At 53.5% G+C, this 19,627-nt stretch overlaps 1 protein-coding gene across 2 annotated transcripts in view; it reads right to left on the reverse strand.

Annotated features, from left to right (window-relative positions):
* VASH2 (vasohibin 2) overlaps window positions 1–19,290 on the reverse strand; it is a 112,260-nt gene extending 92,970 nt beyond the window's left edge. The window contains exon 1 of one of the 2 annotated variants that reach the window (XM_075339148.1): window positions 19,155–19,290. The gene's annotated coding sequence lies outside the window, so the exon portion shown is untranslated. Of the gene's footprint in view, window positions 1–3,487; window positions 3,654–19,154 lie in introns of those variants that run through there. The other variant, XM_075339149.1, reaches the window with a different exon arrangement.
* Between the last annotated feature and the right edge of the window lie 337 nt (window positions 19,291–19,627).

A 19,627-nucleotide genomic window follows, 5' to 3' on the forward strand; every position in this document is an offset into this window, starting at 1 on the left:
TATGTACACAGTGACTGCACCAGCAGAATAGTGAGTGCAGCTCTGGAGTATAATACAGGAGGTAACTCAGGATCAGTAATGTAATGTATGTACACAGTGACTGCACCAGCAGAATAGTGAGTGCAGCTCTGGAGTATAATACAGGAGGTAACTCAGGATCAGTAATGTAATATATGTACACAGTGACTGCACCAGCAGAATAGTGAGTGCAGCTCTGGAGTATAATACAGGAGGTAACTCAGGATCAGTAATGTAATGTATGTACACAGTGACTGCACCAGCAGAATAGTGAGTGCAGCTCTGGAGTATAATACAGGAGGTAACTCAGGATCAGTAATGTAATATATGTACACAGTGACTGCACCAGCAGAATAGTGAGTGCAGCTCTGGAGTATAATACAGGAGGTAACTCAGGATCAGTAATGTAATATATGTACACAGTGACTGCACCAGCAGAATAGTGAGTGCAGCTCTGGAGTATAATACAGGAGGAACTCAGGATCAGTAATGTAATATATGTACACAGTGACTGCACCAGCAGAATAGTGAGTGCAGCTCTGGAGTATAATACAGGAGGTAACTCAGGATCAGTAATGTAATGTATGTACACAGTGACTGCACCAGCAGAATAGTGAGTGCAGCTCTGGAGTATAATACAGGAGGTAACTCAGGATCTGTACAGGGTAAGTAATGTAATGTATGTACACAGTGACTGCACCAGCAGAATAGTGAATGCAGCTCTGGAGTATAATACAGGATAAGTAATGTAATGTATGTTCACAGTGACTGCACCAGCAAAACAGTGAGTGCAGCTCTGGGGTATAATACAGGACGTGACTCAGGTTTAGTAGAGGATAACTAAAGTAATGTACTGTATGTACACAGTGACTGCACCAGTAGAATCATGCAGCTCTTGAGGCAGACATATATAATGTGCGTCCTGTGCAGCTCCTAGGGGACATGACAAATACCGTAGTGATGAGCGAGCACTACCATGCTCAGGTGCTCGGTACCAGTAACAAGTAGCTGGAAGCTCGGGTGGGCGCGACTCGTTTACCTAGTATAATTGAAGTCAATGGGGGACTTGAGCATATACACATACGGCATTATACACATACATACAGGTACAGCATTATACACATACATACAGGTACAGCATTATACACATATATACAGGTACAGCATTATACACATACATACAGGTACAGCATTATACACATATATACAGGTACAGCATTATACACATACATACAGGTACGGCATTATACACATATATACAGGTACAGCATTATACACATACATACAGGTACGGCATTATACACATACAAACAGGTACAGCATTATACACATACATACAGGTACAGCATTATACACATATATACAGGTACAGCATTATACACATACATACAGGTACGGCATTATACACATACATACAGGTACGGCATTATACACATACATACAGGTACGGCATTATACACATACATACAGGTACAGCATTATACACATACATACAGGTACAGCATTATACACATATATACAGGTACAGCATTATACACATATATACAGGTACAGCATTATACACATACATACAGGTACAGCATTATACACATATATACAGGTACAGCATTATACACATACATACAGGTACGGCATTATACACATACATACAGGTACGGCATTATACACATACATACAGGTACGGCATTATACACATACATACAGGTACGGCATTATACACATACATACAGGTACGGCATTATACACATATATACAGGTACGGCATTATACACATATATACAGGTACGGCATTATACACATATATACAGGTACAGCATTATACACATACATACAGGTACAGCATTATACACATATATACAGGTACAGCATTATACACATACATACAGGTACAGCATTATACACATATATACAGGTACAGCATTATACACATACATACAGGTACGGCATTATACACATACATACAGGTACGCATTATACACATATATACAGGTACGCATTATACACATATATACAGGTACGCATTATACACATATATACAGGTACAGCATTATACACATATATACAGGTACGCATTATACACATATATACAGGTACAGCATTATACACATATATACAGGTACGCATTATACACATACATACAGGTACGGCATTACACACATATATACAGCATGGCATTATACACATACATACAGGTACGGCATTATACACATATATACAGGTACGGCATTATACACATACATACAGGTACGGCATTATACACATATATACAGGTACGGCATTATACACATACATACAGGTACGGCATTATACACATACATACAGGTACGGCATTACACACATATATACAGCATGGCATTACACACATATATACAGGTACAGCATTATATACATACATACAGGTGCACTATACACATACATACAGGTACGGCATTATACACATATATACAGGTACAGCATTATATACATACATACAGGTGCACTATACACATACATACAGGTACAGCATTATACACATATATACAGGTACAGCATTATACACATATATACAGGTGCACTATACACATACATACAGGTACGGCATTATACACATATATACAGGTACAGCATTATACACATATATACAGGTACAGCATTATACACATATATACAGGTACGGCATTACACACATACATACAGGTACAGCATTACACACATACATACAGGTACAGCATTACACACATACATACAGGTACACTATACACATACATACAGGTACAGCATTACACACATACATACAGGTACAGCATTACACACATACATACAGGTACAGCATTATACACATATTTACAGGTACGGTATTACATATATACAGCATGGCATTACACACATACAGGTATGGCATTATACACATATATACAGCACAACATTATACACATACATACAGCAAAGTATTGCACGCACACATATACAGCACGGCATTTCCTGTACACATATGTACAGCAACGGCATTACACACACACATACGGCATTATACACATATATACAGGTACAGCATTATACCCATATGGTACAGCATGGCAATACACATATATACAGGTACGGCATTATACACATATATACAGGTACAGCATTATACACATGTACAGCACGGCATTACACACACACACACATACAGCATTATACACATACATGTATATACAGGTACAGCATTATATACATACATACAGGTACAGCATTACACACATGTACAGCACGGCATTACACACACACACACATACAGCATTATACACATACATGTATATACAGGTACAGCATTATACACATATGGTACAGCATGGCAACACACATACATACAGGTACGGCATTACACACATGTACAGCACGGCATTACACGCACACACACATACGGCATTATACACATATATACAGGTACGGCATTACACACATGTACAGCACGGCATTACACGCGCACACACATACGGCATTATACCCGGAGCTCTCAGCAGTGCCCGTGTCCTCGTGTCCGTGTCATTACAGCGGCCTCTGGTTAATGGGATCCACATGTGTCGCAGCAATACAATGAGTTGTAGCCCATTGGCCACCACAGACACCCGATCCATTACACATATCTGTAACACAACCCCGCTGCTATTCAGGGATTTGGTTATGGCGGATACAGTATCACAGCTGCCGCGGGTTAACCCTCGCTGCTGACTGCATGAGAATAACCGGCTATGTGGCACAATCTCGCACCTACAAAAAATGAAGCCCATCCATAGACCTAATATACAGCAATCCCGGAGACATGTGGAATCCCTCGCCCACTGTTATTGGGGCCCGCTCATTGCTCAGCACTTCCTTGGCTCGCACATGGCATCGAGGATTGGCAGAAAATAACATTGGCACTGACAGTCAAAATAAAAGGGCAGGGCTGCTTATCAAAGCATCGGGGAAACCACCACTGCCTGTGCCGCCTGGGAATCTAGCACACAATGGCTCCGAAATAAACGAGGACTGTGACGGTACAGCGGGGCTGTGTATGACGGTACAGCAGGGCTGTGTATGACGGTACAGCACGGCTGTGTATGACGGTACAGCACGGCTGTGTATGACGGTACAGCACGGCTGTGTATGACGGTACAGCACGGATGTGTATGACGGTACAGCACGGATGTGTATGACGGTACAGCACGGCTGTGTATGACTCTACAGCACGGCTGAGTATGACGGCACAGCACGGCTGTGTATGACGGCACAGCACGGCTGTGTATGACGGCACAGCACGGCTGTGTATGACGGCACAGCACGGCTGTGTATGACGGCACAGCACGGCTGTGTATGACGGCACAGCACGGCTGTGTATGACGGCACAGCACGGCTGTGTATGACGGCACAGCACGGCTGTGTATGACGGCACAGCACGGCTGTGTATGACGGCACAGCGGGGCTGTGTATGACGGCACAGCGGGGCTGTGTATGGCGGTACAGCGGGGCTGTGTATGTGATGGTATAGCCGGGGTGTGTATGGCGGTACAGCGGGGCTGTGTATGGCGGTACAGCGGGGCTGTGTATGTGACGGTACAGCGGGGCTGTGTATGTGATGGTATAGCCGGGGTGTGTATGACGGTACAGCGGGGCTGTGTATGTGATGGTATAGCCGGGGTGTGTATGACGGTACAGCGGGGCTGTGTATGGCGGTACAGCGGGGCTGTGTATGTGACGGTACAGCGGGGCTGTGTATGTGATGGTATAGCCGGGGTGTGTATGACGGTACAGCGGGGCTGTGTATGTGATGGTATAGCCGGGGTGTGTATGACGGTACAGCGGGGCTGTGTATGGCGGTACAGCGGGGCTGTGTATGGCGGTACAGCGGGGCTGTGTATGTGATGGTATAGCCGGGGTGTGTATGGCGGTACAGCGGGGCTGTGTATGTGATGGTATAGCCGGGGTGTGTATGTGACGGTACAGCGGGGCTGTGTATGTGATGGTATAGCCGGGGTGTGTATGGCGGTACAGCGGGGCTGTGTATGTGATGGTATAGCCGGGGTGTGTATGGCGGTATAGCGGGGCTGTGTATGTGATGGTATAGCCGGGGTGTGTATGGCGGTACAGCGGGGCTGTGTATGTGATGGTATAGCCGGGGTGTGTATGTGACGGTACAGCGGGGCTGTGTATGGCGGTACAGCGGGGCTGTGTATGGCGGTATAGCGGGGCTGTGTATGTGACGGTACAGCGGGGCTGTGTATGTGACGGTACAGCGGGGCTGTGTATGTGATGGTATAGCCGGGGTGTGTACGGCGGTACAGCGGGGCTGTGTATGTGATGGTATAGCCGGGGTGTGTATGGCGGTACAGCGGGGCTGTGTATGTGATGGTATAGCCGGGGTGTGTATGTGACGGTACAGCGGGGCTGTGTATGTGATGGTATAGCCGGGGTGTGTATGGCGGTACAGCGGGGCTGTGTATGTGATGGTATAGCCGGGGTGTGTATGGCGGTATAGCGGGGCTGTGTATGTGATGGTATAGCCGGGGTGTGTATGGCGGTACAGCGGGGCTGTGTATGTGATGGTATAGCCGGGGTGTGTATGTGATGGTACAGCGGGGCTGTGTATGGCGGTACAGCGGGGCTGTGTATGGCGGTATAGCGGGGCTGTGTATGTGACGGTACAGCGGGGCTGTGTATGTGACGGTACAGCGGGGCTGTGTATGTGATGGTATAGCCGGGGTGTGTACGGCGGTACAGCGGGGCTGTGTATGTGATGGTATAGCCGGGCTGTGTATGGCGGTACAGCGGGGCTGTGTATGTGATGGTATAGCCGGGGTGTGTATGTGATGGTATAGCCGGGGTGTGTATGGCGGTACAGCGGGGCTGTGTATGTGATGGTATAGCCGGGGTGTGTATGTGATGGTATAGCCGGGGTGTGTATGGCGGTATAGCGGGGCTGTGTATGTGATGGTATAGCCGGGGTGTGTATGGCGGTACAGCGGGGCTGTGTATGTGACGGTACAGCGGAGTGTGTATGGCGGTACAGCGGGGCTGTGTATGGCGGTACAGCGGGGTGTGTATGGCGGTACAGCGGGGTGTGTATGGCGGTACAGCGGGGTGTGTATGGCGGTACAGCGGGGCTGTGTTTGTGATGGTATAGCCGGGGTGTGTATGTGATGGTATAGCCGGGGTGTGTATGGCGGTACAGCGGGGCTGTGTTTGTGATGGTATAGCCGGGGTGTGTATGGCGGTATAGCGGGGCTGTGTATGTGATGGTATAGCCGGGGTGTGTATGTGACGGTACAGCGGGGCTGTGTATGTGATGGTATAGCCGGGGTGTGTATGTGATGGTATAGCGGGGCTGTGTATGTGATGGTATAGCCGGGGTGTGTATGGCGGTACAGTGGGGCTGTGTATGTGATGGTATAGCCGGGCTGTGTATGGCGGTACAGCGGGGCTGTGTATGTGATGGTATAGCCGGGGTGTGTATGTGATGGTATAGCCGGGGTGTGTATGGCGGTACAGCGGGGCTGTGTATGTGACGGTACAGCGGGGTGTGTATGGCGGTACAGCGGGGCTGTGTATGTGATGGTATAGCCGGGCTGTGTATGGCGGTACAGCGGGGCTGTGTATGTGATGGTATAGCCGGGGTGTGTATGTGATGGTATAGCCGGGGTGTGTATGGCGGTACAGCGGGGCTGTGTATGTGATGGTATAGCCGGGGTGTGTATGGCGGTACAGTGGGGCTGTTTATGTGATGGTATAGCCGGGCTGTGTATGGCGGTACAGCGGGGCTGTGTATGTGATGGTATAGCCGGGGTGTGTATGTGATGGTATAGCCGGGCTGTGTATGGCGGTATAGCGGGGCTGTGTATGTGATGGTATAGCCGGGGTGTGTATGGCGGTACAGCGGGGCTGTGTATGTGACGGTACAGCGGGGTGTGTATGGCGGTACAGCGGGGCTGTGTATGGCGGTACAGCGGGGTGTGTATGTGACGGTATAGCGGGGCTGTGTTTGTGATGGTATAGCCGGGGTGTGTATGTGATGGTATAGCCGGGGTGTGTATGTGATGGTATAGTCGGGGTGTGTATGTGATGGTATAGCCGGGGTGTGTATGGCGGTACAGTCGGGGTGTGTATGTGATGGTATAGCCGGGGTGTGTATGGCGGTACAGCGGGGCTGTGTATGTGATGGTATAGCCGGGGTGTGTATGTGACGGTACAGCGGGGCTGTGTATGTGATGGTATAGCCGGGGTGTGTATGTGATGGTATAGCGGGGCTGTGTATGTGATGGTATAGCCGGGGTGTGTATGGCGGTACAGCGGGGCTGTGTATGTGATGGTATAGCCGGGGTGTGTATGGCGGTACAGCGGGGCTGTGTATGTGATGGTATAGCCGGGGTGTGTATGTGATGGTATAGCCGGGGTGTGTATGGCGGTACAGTGGGGCTGTGTATGTGATGGTATAGCCGGGCTGTGTATGGCGGTACAGCGGGGCTGTGTATGTGATGGTATAGCCGGGGTGTGTATGTGATGGTATAGCCGGGGTGTGTATGGCGGTACAGCGGGGCTGTGTATGTGACGGTACAGCGGGGTGTGTATGGCGGTACAGCGGGGCTGTGTATGGCGGTACAGCGGGGTGTGTATGTGACGGTATAGCGGGGCTGTGTTTGTGATGGTATAGCCGGGGTGTGTATGTGATGGTATAGCCGGGGTGTGTATGGCGGTACAGCGGGGCTGTGTTTGTGATGGTATAGCCGGGGTGTGTATGGCGGTACAGTCGGGGTGTGTATGTGATGGTATAGCCGGGGTGTGTATGGCGGTATAGCGGGGCTGTGTATGTGATGGTATAGCCGGGGTGTGTATGGCGGTATAGCCGGGGTGTGTATGGCGGTACAGCGGGGCTGTGTATGTGATGGTATAGCCGGGGCTGTGTATGTGACGGTATAGCCGGGGTGTGTATGGCGGTACAGCGGGGCTGTGTATGTGACGGTATAGCCGGGCTGTGTATGGCGGTACAGCGGGGCTGTGTATGTGACGGTATAGCCGGGCTGTGTATGGCGGTACAGCGGGGCTGTGTATGTGATGGTATAGCCGGGCTGTGTATGGCGGTACAGCGGGGCTGTGTATGTGATGGTATAGCCGGGGTGTGTATGTGATGGTATAGCCGGGGTGTGTATGGCGGTACAGCGGGGCTGTGTTTGTGATGGTATAGCCGGGGTGTGTATGGCGGTACAGCGGGGCTGTGTTTGTGATGGTATAGCCGGGGTGTGTATGGCGGTACAGTCGGGGTGTGTATGTGATGGTATAGCCGGGGTGTGTATGGCGGTATAGCGGGGCTGTGTATGTGATGGTATAGCCGGGGTGTGTATGGCGGTATAGCCGGGGTGTGTATGGCGGTACAGCGGGGCTGTGTATGTGATGGTATAGCCGGGGCTGTGTATGTGACGGTATAGCCGGGGTGTGTATGGCGGTACAGCGGGGCTGTGTATGTGACGGTATAGCCGGGCTGTGTATGGCGGTACAGCGGGGCTGTGTATGTGACGGTATAGCCGGGCTGTGTATGGCGGTACAGCGGGGCTGTGTATGTGATGGTATAGCCGGGGCTGTGTATGTGACGGTATAGCCGGGGTGTGTATGGCGGTACAGTCGGGGCTGTGTATGGCGGTACAGTCGGGGCTGTGTATGGCGGTACAGTCGGGGTGTGTATGTGACGGTATAGTCGGGGTGTGTATGGCGGTACAGCGGGGCTGTGTATGTGATGGTATAGCCGGGGTGTGTATGTGATGGTATAGCCGGGCTGTGTATGGCGGTACAGCGGGGCTGTGTATGTGATGGTATAGCCGGGGTGTGTATGTGATGGTACAGCGGGGCTGTGTATGTGATGGTATAGCCGGGGTGTGTATGTGATGGTATAGCCGGGGTGTGTATGTGATGGTATAGCCGGGGTGTGTATGTGATGGTATAGCCGGGGTGTGTATGTGATGGTATAGCCGGGGTGTGTATGTGATGGTATAGCCGGGGTGTGTATGTGATGGTATAGCCGGGGTGTGTATGTGATGGTACAGCGGGGCTGTGTATGTGATGGTATAGCCGGGGTGTGTATGTGATGGTATAGCCGGGGTGTGTATGTGATGGTACAGCGGGGCTGTGTATGTGATGGTATAGCCGGGGTGTGTATGTGATGGTATAGCCGGGGTGTGTATGTGATGGTATAGCCGGGGTGTGTATGTGATGGTATAGCCGGGGTGTGTATGTGATGGTATAGCCGGGGTGTGTATGTGATGGTATAGCCGGGGTGTGTATGTGATGGTATAGCCGGGGTGTGTATGTGATGGTACAGCCGGGGTGTGTATGTGATGGTATAGCCGGGGTGTGTATGTGATGGTACAGCCGGGGTGTGTATGTGATGGTACAGCCGGGGTGTGTATGTGATGGTATAGCCGGGGTGTGTATGTGATGGTATAGCCGGGGTGTGTATGTGATGGTATAGCCGGGGTGTGTATGTGATGGTATAGCCGGGGTGTGTATGTGATGGTATAGCCGGGGTGTGTATGTGATGGTATAGCCGGGGTGTGTATGTGATGGTATAGCCGGGGTGTGTATGTGATGGTACAGCCGGGGTGTGTATGTGATGGTACAGCCGGGGTGTGTATGTGATGGTATAGCCGGGGTGTGTATGTGATGGTACAGCCGGGGTGTGTATGTGATGGTACAGCCGGGGTGTGTATGTGATGGTATAGCCGGGGTGTGTATGTGATGGTACAGCGGGGCTGTGTATGTGATGGTATAGCCGGGGTGTGTATGTGATGGTATAGCCGGGGTGTGTATGTGATGGTATAGCCGGGGTGTGTATGTGATGGTATAGCCGGGGTGTGTATGTGATGGTATAGCCGGGGTGTGTATGTGATGGTATAGCCGGGGTGTGTATGGCGGTACAGCGGGGTGTGTATGTGATGGTATAGCCGGGGTGTGTATGTGATGGTATAGCCGGGGTGTGTATGTGATGGTATAGCCGGGCTGTGTATGGCGGTACAGCGGGGCTGTGTATGTGATGGTATAGCCGGGGTGTGTATGTGATGGTATAGCCGGGGTGTGTATGTGATGGTATAGCCGGGGTGTGTATGTGATGGTATAGCCGGGGTGTGTATGTGATGGTATAGCCGGGGTGTGTATGTGATGGTATAGCCGGGGTGTGTATGGCGGTACAGCGGGGCTGTGTATGTGATGGTATAGCCGGGGTGTGTATGTGATGGTATAGCCGGGGTGTGTATGTGATGGTATAGCCGGGGTGTGTATGTGATGGTATAGCCGGGGTGTGTATGGCGGTACAGCGGGGCTGTGTATGTGATGGTATAGCCGGGGTGTGTATGTGATGGTATAGCCGGGGTGTGTATGTGATGGTATAGCGGGGCTGTGTATGTGATGGTATAGCCGGGGTGTGTATGGCGGTACAGCGGGGCTGTGTATGGCGGTACAGCGGGGCTGTGTATGTGATGGTATAGCCGGGCTGTGTATGTGATGGTACAGCGGGGTGTGTATGTGATGGTATAGCCGGGGTGTGTATGGCGGTACAGCGGGGCTGTGTATGTGATGGTATAGCCGGGGTGTGTATGGCGGTACAGCGGGGTGTGTATGTGATGGTATAGCCGGGGTGTGTATGGCGGTACAGCGGGGTGTGTATGTGATGGTATAGCCGGGGTGTGTATGGCGGTACAGCGGGGTGTGTATGTGATGGTATAGTCGGGGTGTGTATGTGATGGTATAGCCGGGGTGTTTATGTGATGGTATAGCCGGGGTGTTTATGTGATGGTATAGCCGGGCTGTGTATGTGATGGTATAGCCGGGGTGTGTATGTGATGGTATAGCCGGGGTGTGTATGTGATGGTATAGCCGGGGTGTGTATGTGATGGTATAGCCGGGGTGTGTATGGCGGTACAGCGGGGTGTGTATGTGATGGTATAGCCGGGGTGTGTATGTGATGGTATAGCCGGGGTGTGTATGTGATGGTATAGCCGGGCTGTGTATGGCGGTACAGCGGGGCTGTGTATGTGATGGTATAGCCGGGGTGTGTATGTGATGGTATAGCCGGGGTGTGTATGTGATGGTATAGCCGGGGTGTGTATGTGATGGTATAGCCGGGGTGTGTATGTGATGGTATAGTCGGGGCTGTGTATGGCGGTACAGCGGGGCTGTGTATGTGATGGTATAGCCGGGCTGTGTATGGCGGTACAGCGGGGCTGTGTATGTGATGGTATAGCCGGGGTGTGTATGTGATGGTATAGCCGGGGTGTGTATGTGATGGTATAGCGGGGCTGTGTATGTGATGGTATAGCCGGGGTGTGTATGGCGGTACAGCGGGGCTGTGTATGGCGGTACAGCGGGGCTGTGTATGTGATGGTATAGCCGGGCTGTGTATGTGATGGTACAGCGGGGTGTGTATGTGATGGTATAGCCGGGGTGTGTATGGCGGTACAGCGGGGCTGTGTATGTGATGGTATAGCCGGGGTGTGTATGGCGGTACAGCGGGGTGTGTATGTGATGGTATAGTCGGGGTGTGTATGTGATGGTATAGCCGGGGTGTTTATGTGATGGTATAGCCGGGGTGTTTATGTGATGGTACAGCCGGGCTGTGTATGGCGGTACAGCGGGGCTGTGTATGTGATGGTATAGCCGGGCTGTGTATGTGATGGTATAGCCGGGCTGTGTATGTGATGGTACAGCGGGGTGTGTATGTGATGGTATAGCCGGGGTGTGTATGTGATGGTATAGTCGGGGTGTGTATGTGATGGTATAGCCGGGGTGTTTATGTGATGGTATAGCCGGGGTGTTTATGTGATGGTATAGCCGGGCTGTGTATGGCGGTACAGCGGGGCTGTGTATGTGATGGTATAGCCGGGGTGTGTATGTGATGGTATAGCCGGGGTGTGTATGTGATGGTATAGCCGGGGTGTGTATGTGATGGTACAGCGGGGTGTGTATGTGATGGTATAGCCGGGGTGTGTATGGCGGTACAGCGGGGTGTGTATGTGATGGTATAGTCGGGGTGTGTATGTGATGGTATAGCCGGGGTGTTTATGTGATGGTATAGCCGGGGTGTTTATGTGATGGTATAGCCGGGCTGTGTATGGCGGTACAGCGGGGCTGTGTATGTGATGGTATAGCCGGGCTGTGTATGTGATGGTACAGCGGGGTGTGTATGTGATGGTATAGCCGGGGTGTGTATGGCTGTACAGCGGGGCTGTGTATGTGATGGTATAGCCGGGGTGTGTATGGCTGTACAGCGGGGCTGTGTATGTGATGGTATAGCCGGGGTGTGTATGGCGGTACAGCGGGGTGTGTATGTGATGGTATAGTCGGGGTGTGTATGTGATGGTATAGCCGGGGTGTTTATGTGATGGTATAGCCGGGGTGTTTATGTGATGGTATAGCCGGGCTGTGTATGGCGGTGCAGCGGGGCTGTGTATGTGATGGTATAGCCGGGCTGTGTATGTGATGGTACAGCGGGGTGTGTATGTGATGGTATAGCCGGGCTGTGTATGTGTCACGGCCGGGCGGTCGGGTAGACCCAGGAGGTGGATCCACTGGACCGGACTCTAAGATGGTGGTAAGGAGTCCGGCAGCTGAAGCACTGAAGGGCGGCAGAACAGTCCGTGCAAGTGAGGGCAGCGGAGGAGTCCCTGGGACCACGGAGTCACAGATGGTGGTACTGGTGACGTAGCTCAGGTTCGGAAGCCGAGATGATAGTAGGCGGGGTCCGGAACCTCTGGAGCGGGATGACGGGTCACCGCAGGGATCCGAGATGGTACGGACTGTCAGTTGGCAGACGGACAGCGTGCGGGGTTCAGGACACGGCAGACTGGATGGCGCGGCAGGTACGGCTCTACAAAGAGAGATAGGTGAGTATAGGCACATAAACACCAGGAGACCTGACTCCTAGCTCAGGGAACACGAAGATCAGGCCCCGCCCCCTTGGACAATGACCCCCTATATACCCTGTACCTGTGCAACCTCATTTCCTGTTAATGGACGCTGGCCCTTTAAGAAAGGGTCAGTGACCGCGCGCGCGCCCTAATGCGCATGCGCGCCGCCCGAGTGCCAGAAGCCAGGGAAGGAGGCTGCGAGGAGGACGCAGGGGAGCCGGCCAGGTCCAGGGAAGCTGTCGGGCGCCGGGATCGGGGTCCAGGGACCCTGGGACGGACGGGATCCGGTGGCTGGAGAGCGGGGAGCGTGGCAGGTGAGCCGGGGAGCGGGGGTGAGGACCCGGGAAGCGTGACAGTACCCCCCCCCCCACGCCCCCCTCCCCGCAACCGGGACATGAAGGCACGGATAAGAGGAGTGCCCACGTTCTCCCTGGGCTCCCAAGACCTATCCTCAGGACCATACCCCTCCCAGTCCACCAGGAAGAACTGCCGACCTCGTACGGTCTTCATGGCCACGATATCCCTTACCGCATAGATGTCATCATCGGCAATAGGTGGAGGAGCCGGACTGGCAGCAGCGGAGAAAGGACCAAGGACAACCGGCTTGAGCAGGGAGACGTGGAATGAGTTGGGTATCTTCATCGTGGCCGGGAGCTGTAGCTTGTAGGATACCTCATTGATCTTGCGGAGGACCTTAAACGGCCCGATGTAGCGAGGACCCAGCTTGTAGGACGGTATCTTCAATCGGATGTACTGGGAAGCAAGCCAGACCAGGTCACCAGGAGAGAAACACGGAGGATCCAGACGTCTCTTGTCAGCGTGTTTCTTCATCCGCTGGGAAGCGCGCCCAAGGGACGCCTTGACAGAGTCCCAAATGGTAGCAAAGTCACGGACAGCAGTATCAGCAGCCGGGACATCCGATGAAGGGGATATAGGCAGCGGGACGGCGGGCTGAAGTCCGTAAACAACATGGAAGGGTGATTTGGAGGATGACTCACTGACGTGGTGGTTATGGGCGAATTCAGCCCAAGGCAGAAGCGAGGACCAGTCGTCGTGATGGGCGTTGACATAGTGACGTAGGTATGAGGTCAAGATTTGATTGACCCTCTCCACTTGGCCATTAGACTGAGGATGGTAAGCAGAGGAAAAGTCCAGAGTCACTCCCAGATGTTTGCATAGAGCCCTCCAGAAGCGGGAGGTGAACTGGGTTCCTCTGTCGGACACGATGTGGGATGGAAAGCCATGCAAGCGAAAGATGTGATGTATATAGGCTTCCGCGAGTTCCTGAGCTGAGGGCAGTCCGGCCATAGGAACGAAGTGGGCCATTTTGGAGAATCGATCAACCACGACCCATATGACTGTGTGCCCGGAGGATAATGGCAAGTCCGTAATAAAGTCCATAGCTATGTGTTGCCACGGGACTGAGGGTATCGGCAGAGGCAGAAGACGGCCATGGGGCAAGTGGTTGGGCGTCGTGTTCCTGGCACAGGAGGAGCAGGCAGAGACAAAAGCAGCGACGTCCGTGCGAAGGGATGGCCACCAGTAATGGCGTACAATCGCACCCCATGTTCTCTTCTGGCCTGCATGGCCGGCTGTTTTTGATGCATGACCCCAGTGTAACACTTTTTGCCTGTCGGTCTCAGAGACATAGGTCTTCCCGGGCGGTATCTGGGCTAGAGTGACAGGGGCCACCGGAACGATGTTGCTAGGACAGATGATGGGTTGGGTAGTCGCTTCCTCCTGCTCCATGGGCATGAAAGACCTGGACAAGGCATCAGCGCGTACATTCTTGTCCGCGGGTCGGAAGTGAAGCTGAAAGTCGAACCTGGCAAAGAATAAAGACCACCTGGCTTGCCGTGGGTTCAGTCGCTGAGCGGACCGCAGGTATTCCAAGTTCTTGTGGTCAGTGTAAATTATCACGGGATACACTGCACCTTCCAGGAGGTAGCGCCATTCCTCCAGTGCCAGTTTGACTGCCAAGAGCTCTCGGTCCCCGATGGTGTAGTTGCGTTCAGACGCTGAGAAGCCCTTGGAGAAGAATCCGCAAGTCACCATCTTCCCGGAGGAGGATTTCTGCATGAGCACTGCTCCGGCTCCTGAGGAGGAGGCATCCACCTCCAAGGTGAACTGGCGGTTTAACTCCGGACGGTGGAGTACAGGAGAGGAAGCAAAAGCTCGCTTCAATGAGCCAAACGCGGCGTCGGCCGCAGGCGACCAGTCCTTTGGATTTGCCTCTTTCTTAGTCAAAGCGGAAAGTGGAGCAGTCAGAGCAGAGAAGTGAGGGATGAATTGGCGGTAGTAGTTGGCGAATCCCAGGAAGCGTTGGATTGCTTTCAGTCCAGAAGGGGGAGGCCAGTTGAGAATGGCGGAGACCTTCTTGGGATCCATCTGCAGTCCAGTCTCAGAGATGACGTACCCCAAAAAGGGGAGTGTAGACTGCTCAAAGACACACTTCTCATACTTTGCGTACAGGCGATTCTCTCTCAATCTTCGTAGAACCAGCTGTACGTGCTCTCTGTGGGTTGAGAGGTCCGGAGAGAAGACAAGGATGTCATCTAGATATACTACCACACAGGTGTAGAGGAGGTCTCGGAACACGTCGTTCACCAGTTCTTGGAAGACGGCAGGAGCATTACACAGGCCGAAGGGCATCACGCAGTACTCATAATGTCCATCGCGCGTATTGAACGCGGTCTTCCATTCGTCACCAGAGCGGATGCGCACCAGATTGTAAGCACCCCGAAGGTCCAGCTTGGTGAACACACGAGCCCCCCTAAGTCGGTCAAACAATTCGGGGATGAGCGGCAGAGGGTACTTGTTTTTGACTGTGATCTGATTCAGACCCCGGTAGTCGATGCAGGGGCGTAAATCGCCCTCTTTTTTCTTGACAAAGAAGAAACCTGCTCCAGCAGGAGAGGAGGACCTCCGAATGAATCCCCTTGCCAGGCTCTCTGAGATGTAAGCAGACATAGCCCTTGTTTCGGCTGGAGATAAAGGATATATCCGTCCTCGTGGTGGCGTTGTTCCAGGGAGCAGGTCGATGGCACAATCGTATGGACGATGTGGCGGCAGTACCTCGGATTCCTTTTTATCAAAGACATCCGCAAAGGTCCAATAGGCCGAGGGCAGCCCCGGTAGGTTCTCAGGAACCAGAGGTTGTCGGATGGGTTGTGTGGATTTTAGACATCTCTCATGACACGAAGAACCCCAGCGGGTGATGTCGCCTGTACCCCAGCTGACTGATGGTTCGTGGGCCCGTAACCATGGAAGACCCAGCAGGATCTGATGGGACATGTGAGGGAGGACGTAGAAGGCGATGGTCTCGGTGTGAAGAGCACCGATCCGCAGTTCAACCGGCCTGGTGGTCCAGGAGATGGTGTCAGAAAGGGGTCTCCCATCTACAGAGGCAATCACCAGGGGCTTGTTGAGTGGAATAACAGGCACTTGGTATTTGTCCACGGTGGCTTGCTGGATGAAATTGCCTGCTGCCCCGGAATCGAGGTAGGCCTCAGCCGTGAACCGCGTCTCTCCCGTTGTCACTTGCACGGTCCATGTGACCGGATCAGAGAGAGTCCCAGCACCTAGGGTGGCCTCTCCTACCAACCCTAGGCTTTGGAGTTTCCCGGCCTTTCCGGACAGGAACGGAGGAGGTGTGTGTCCTCACCACAGTAAAAGCAGAGGCCCTTAGCGAGCCGCTCTGCTCGTCGTTGTTCGGACTGCCGTATCCGGTCAATCTGCATGGGCTCGTGGACGGGAATCCCAGCGGTAGAAGACTGAGGTACGGAGGTCTTCTGTGGAGGAGAGGGATGCCGGACTGGACGTCTCTCCCGAGACAGCTCTTTGGAGCGCTCCTGAAAACGGATGTCTACTCGAGTTGCTAGGGCAATCAGGGCATCTAGGGTGGAGGGCACGTCACGGCCCGCCAACTCGTCTTTGATGCGGCTTGAGAGACCCTCCCAGAAGGCGGCTGTTAGGGCCTCATTATTCCAGCTGAGTTCTGAAGCCAACGTGCGGAAACGAATGGCGTATTGGCCCACCGTCAGTGTTCCTTGACGCAAGCGGAGAAGGGATGAAGCAGACGCAGAGGCGCGTCCCGGCTCGTCAAAAGTGCTGCGAAAGGCCTGCAGGAACTCTTGAAGATCCTTGGTCATAGGGTCCTCCTTTTCCCACAAGGGGTTCATCCACGCCAGCGCCTCGCCCTCCAGGTGAGACATTATAAAGGCGACCTTGGCTTGGTCAGAGGCGAACAGATGTGGCAGCTGCGTGAAATGAAGGGAACACTGGTTAATGAAGCCCCTGCAGGTCTTGGGATCTCCAGCATAACGAGGTGGTGAAGCCAACCGGAGTTGGGAAGCACCCGACGAGGCTGCCACTGGTGCGGGAGCCGTGGATTGTCCATTGGAGGACCTGGGTGCCGCAGGCGTCATGGAAGCTTGTAACGTGTACAGGCGGGTGTCCACGGAGGTCATAAATTGCAGCATGCGGGTCTGGACTTCACGCTGGCGTTGGAGTTCCTCTTGCAGGGCCAATAGTGCTGCAGCGGGATCCATGGCCTGATCTTACTGTCACGGCCGGGCGGTCGGGTAGACCCAGGAGGTGGATCCACTGGACCGGACTCTAAGATGGTGGTAAGGAGTCCGGCAGCTGAAGCACTGAAGGGCGGCAGAACAGTCCGTGCAAGTGAGGGCAGCGGAGGAGTCCCTGGGACCACGGAGTCACAGATGGTGGTACTGGTGACGTAGCTCAGGTTCGGAAGCCGAGATGATAGTAGGCGGGGTCCGGAACCTCTGGAGCGGGATGACGGGTCACCGCAGGGATCCGAGATGGTACGGACTGTCAGTTGGCAGACGGACAGCGTGCGGGGTTCAGGACACGGCAGACTGGATGGCGCGGCAGGTACGGCTCTACAAAGAGAGATAGGTGAGTATAGGCACATAAACACCAGGAGACCTGACTCCTAGCTCAGGGAACACGAAGATCAGGCCCCGCCCCCTTGGACAATGACCCCCTATATACCCTGTACCTGTGCAACCTCATTTCCTGTTAATGGACGCTGGCCCTTTAAGAAAGGGTCAGTGACCGCGCGCGCGCCCTAATGCGCATGCGCGCCGCCCGAGTGCCAGAAGCCAGGGAAGGAGGCTGCGAGGAGGACGCAGGGGAGCCGGCCAGGTCCAGGGAAGCTGTCGGGCGCCGGGATCGGGGTCCAGGGACCCTGGGACGGACGGGATCCGGTGGCTGGAGAGCGGGGAGCGTGGCAGGTGAGCCGGGGAGCGGGGGTGAGGACCCGGGAAGCGTGACAGTATGTGATGGTACAGCGGGGCTGTGTATGTGATGGTATAGCCGGGGTGTGTATGGCGGTACAGCGGGGTGTGTATGTGATGGTATAGCCGGGGTGTGTATGGCGGTACAGCGGGGTGTGTATGTGATGGTATAGCCGGGGTGTGTATGTGATGGTATAGCCGGGGTGTGTATGTGATGGTATAGCCGGGGTGTGTATGTGATGGTATAGCCGGGGTGTGTATGTGATGGTATAGCCGGGGTGTGTATGGCGGTACAGCGGGGTGTGTATGTGATGGTATAGCCGGGGTGTGTATGTGATGGTATAGCCGGGGTGTGTATGTGATGGTATAGCCGGGGTGTGTATGTGATGGTATAGCCGGGGTGTGTATGTGATGGTATAGCCGGGGTGTGTATGGCGGTACAGCGGGGCTGTGTATGTGATGGTATAGCCGGGGTGTGTATGTGATGGTATAGCCGGGCTGTGTATGTGATGGTATAGCCGGGGTGTGTATGTGATGGTATAGCCGGGGTGTGTATGTGATGGTATAGCCGGGGTGTGTATGTGATGGTATAGTCGGGGTGTGTATGTGATGGTATAGCCGGGGTGTGTATGTGATGGTACAGCGGGGTGTGTATGTGATGGTATAGCCGGGGTGTGTATGTGATGGTATAGCCGGGCTGTGTATGTGATGGTATAGCCGGGGTGTGTATGTGATGGTATAGCCGGGGTGTGTATGTGATGGTATAGCCGGGGTGTGTATGTGATGGTATAGTCGGGGTGTGTATGTGATGGTATAGCCGGGGTGTGTATGTGATGGTACAGCGGGGTGTGTATGTGATGGTATAGCCGGGGTGTGTATGGCGGTACAGCGGGGCTGTGTATGTGACGGTATAGTCGGGGTGTGTACGGCAGGACTGCGGCAGCCTCACACCCGTCCCCCGGAGCGCCGCCCTGCAGCCGCCGGTTACCTGCAGTCAGTGCCGGTGGCTCCGGGTCCCCGGGGAGCGGCGGCCGCTCAGCCCCATCCTCCGCAGACGCTCACCGGGATCTGTCAGCAGCGGACGTTACATTGTATCACTGTCACCCGGCAGCGACGTTCTACAGCTCCGTGATTGGCCAGCGCAACAAAGAGGGGCGGGGTCATAGCAGTAGTGATGAGCAGGGGGCGTGGCTGGGATAAGGCAGGAGACAGCAGCAGGGGCTCCTCATACATGACAGCTCCGGCCACAAATCTCCCACCCCTCATCCACCGGGGGGCGGGGGTCACGTGTGCAAGAGGAGACGGCCGGGATAAGAGCACGGAGAGGTGGTGATAATGGTGCTGCCTCAATGTAATGCTGAAGAAGGGAAAAAGCACCGGGCTCATCCTGTGAGGAGGGGGTTCAGACGTGGCATCCCCCTCATACCACACAAGCGTGTCCGAAAAAGGGAGAAGCTGCTC

The sequence above is a fragment of the Anomaloglossus baeobatrachus genome, chromosome 3, assembly GCF_048569485.1.
Source record: "Anomaloglossus baeobatrachus isolate aAnoBae1 chromosome 3, aAnoBae1.hap1, whole genome shotgun sequence".
Taxonomy (NCBI): domain Eukaryota; kingdom Metazoa; phylum Chordata; class Amphibia; order Anura; family Aromobatidae; genus Anomaloglossus; species Anomaloglossus baeobatrachus.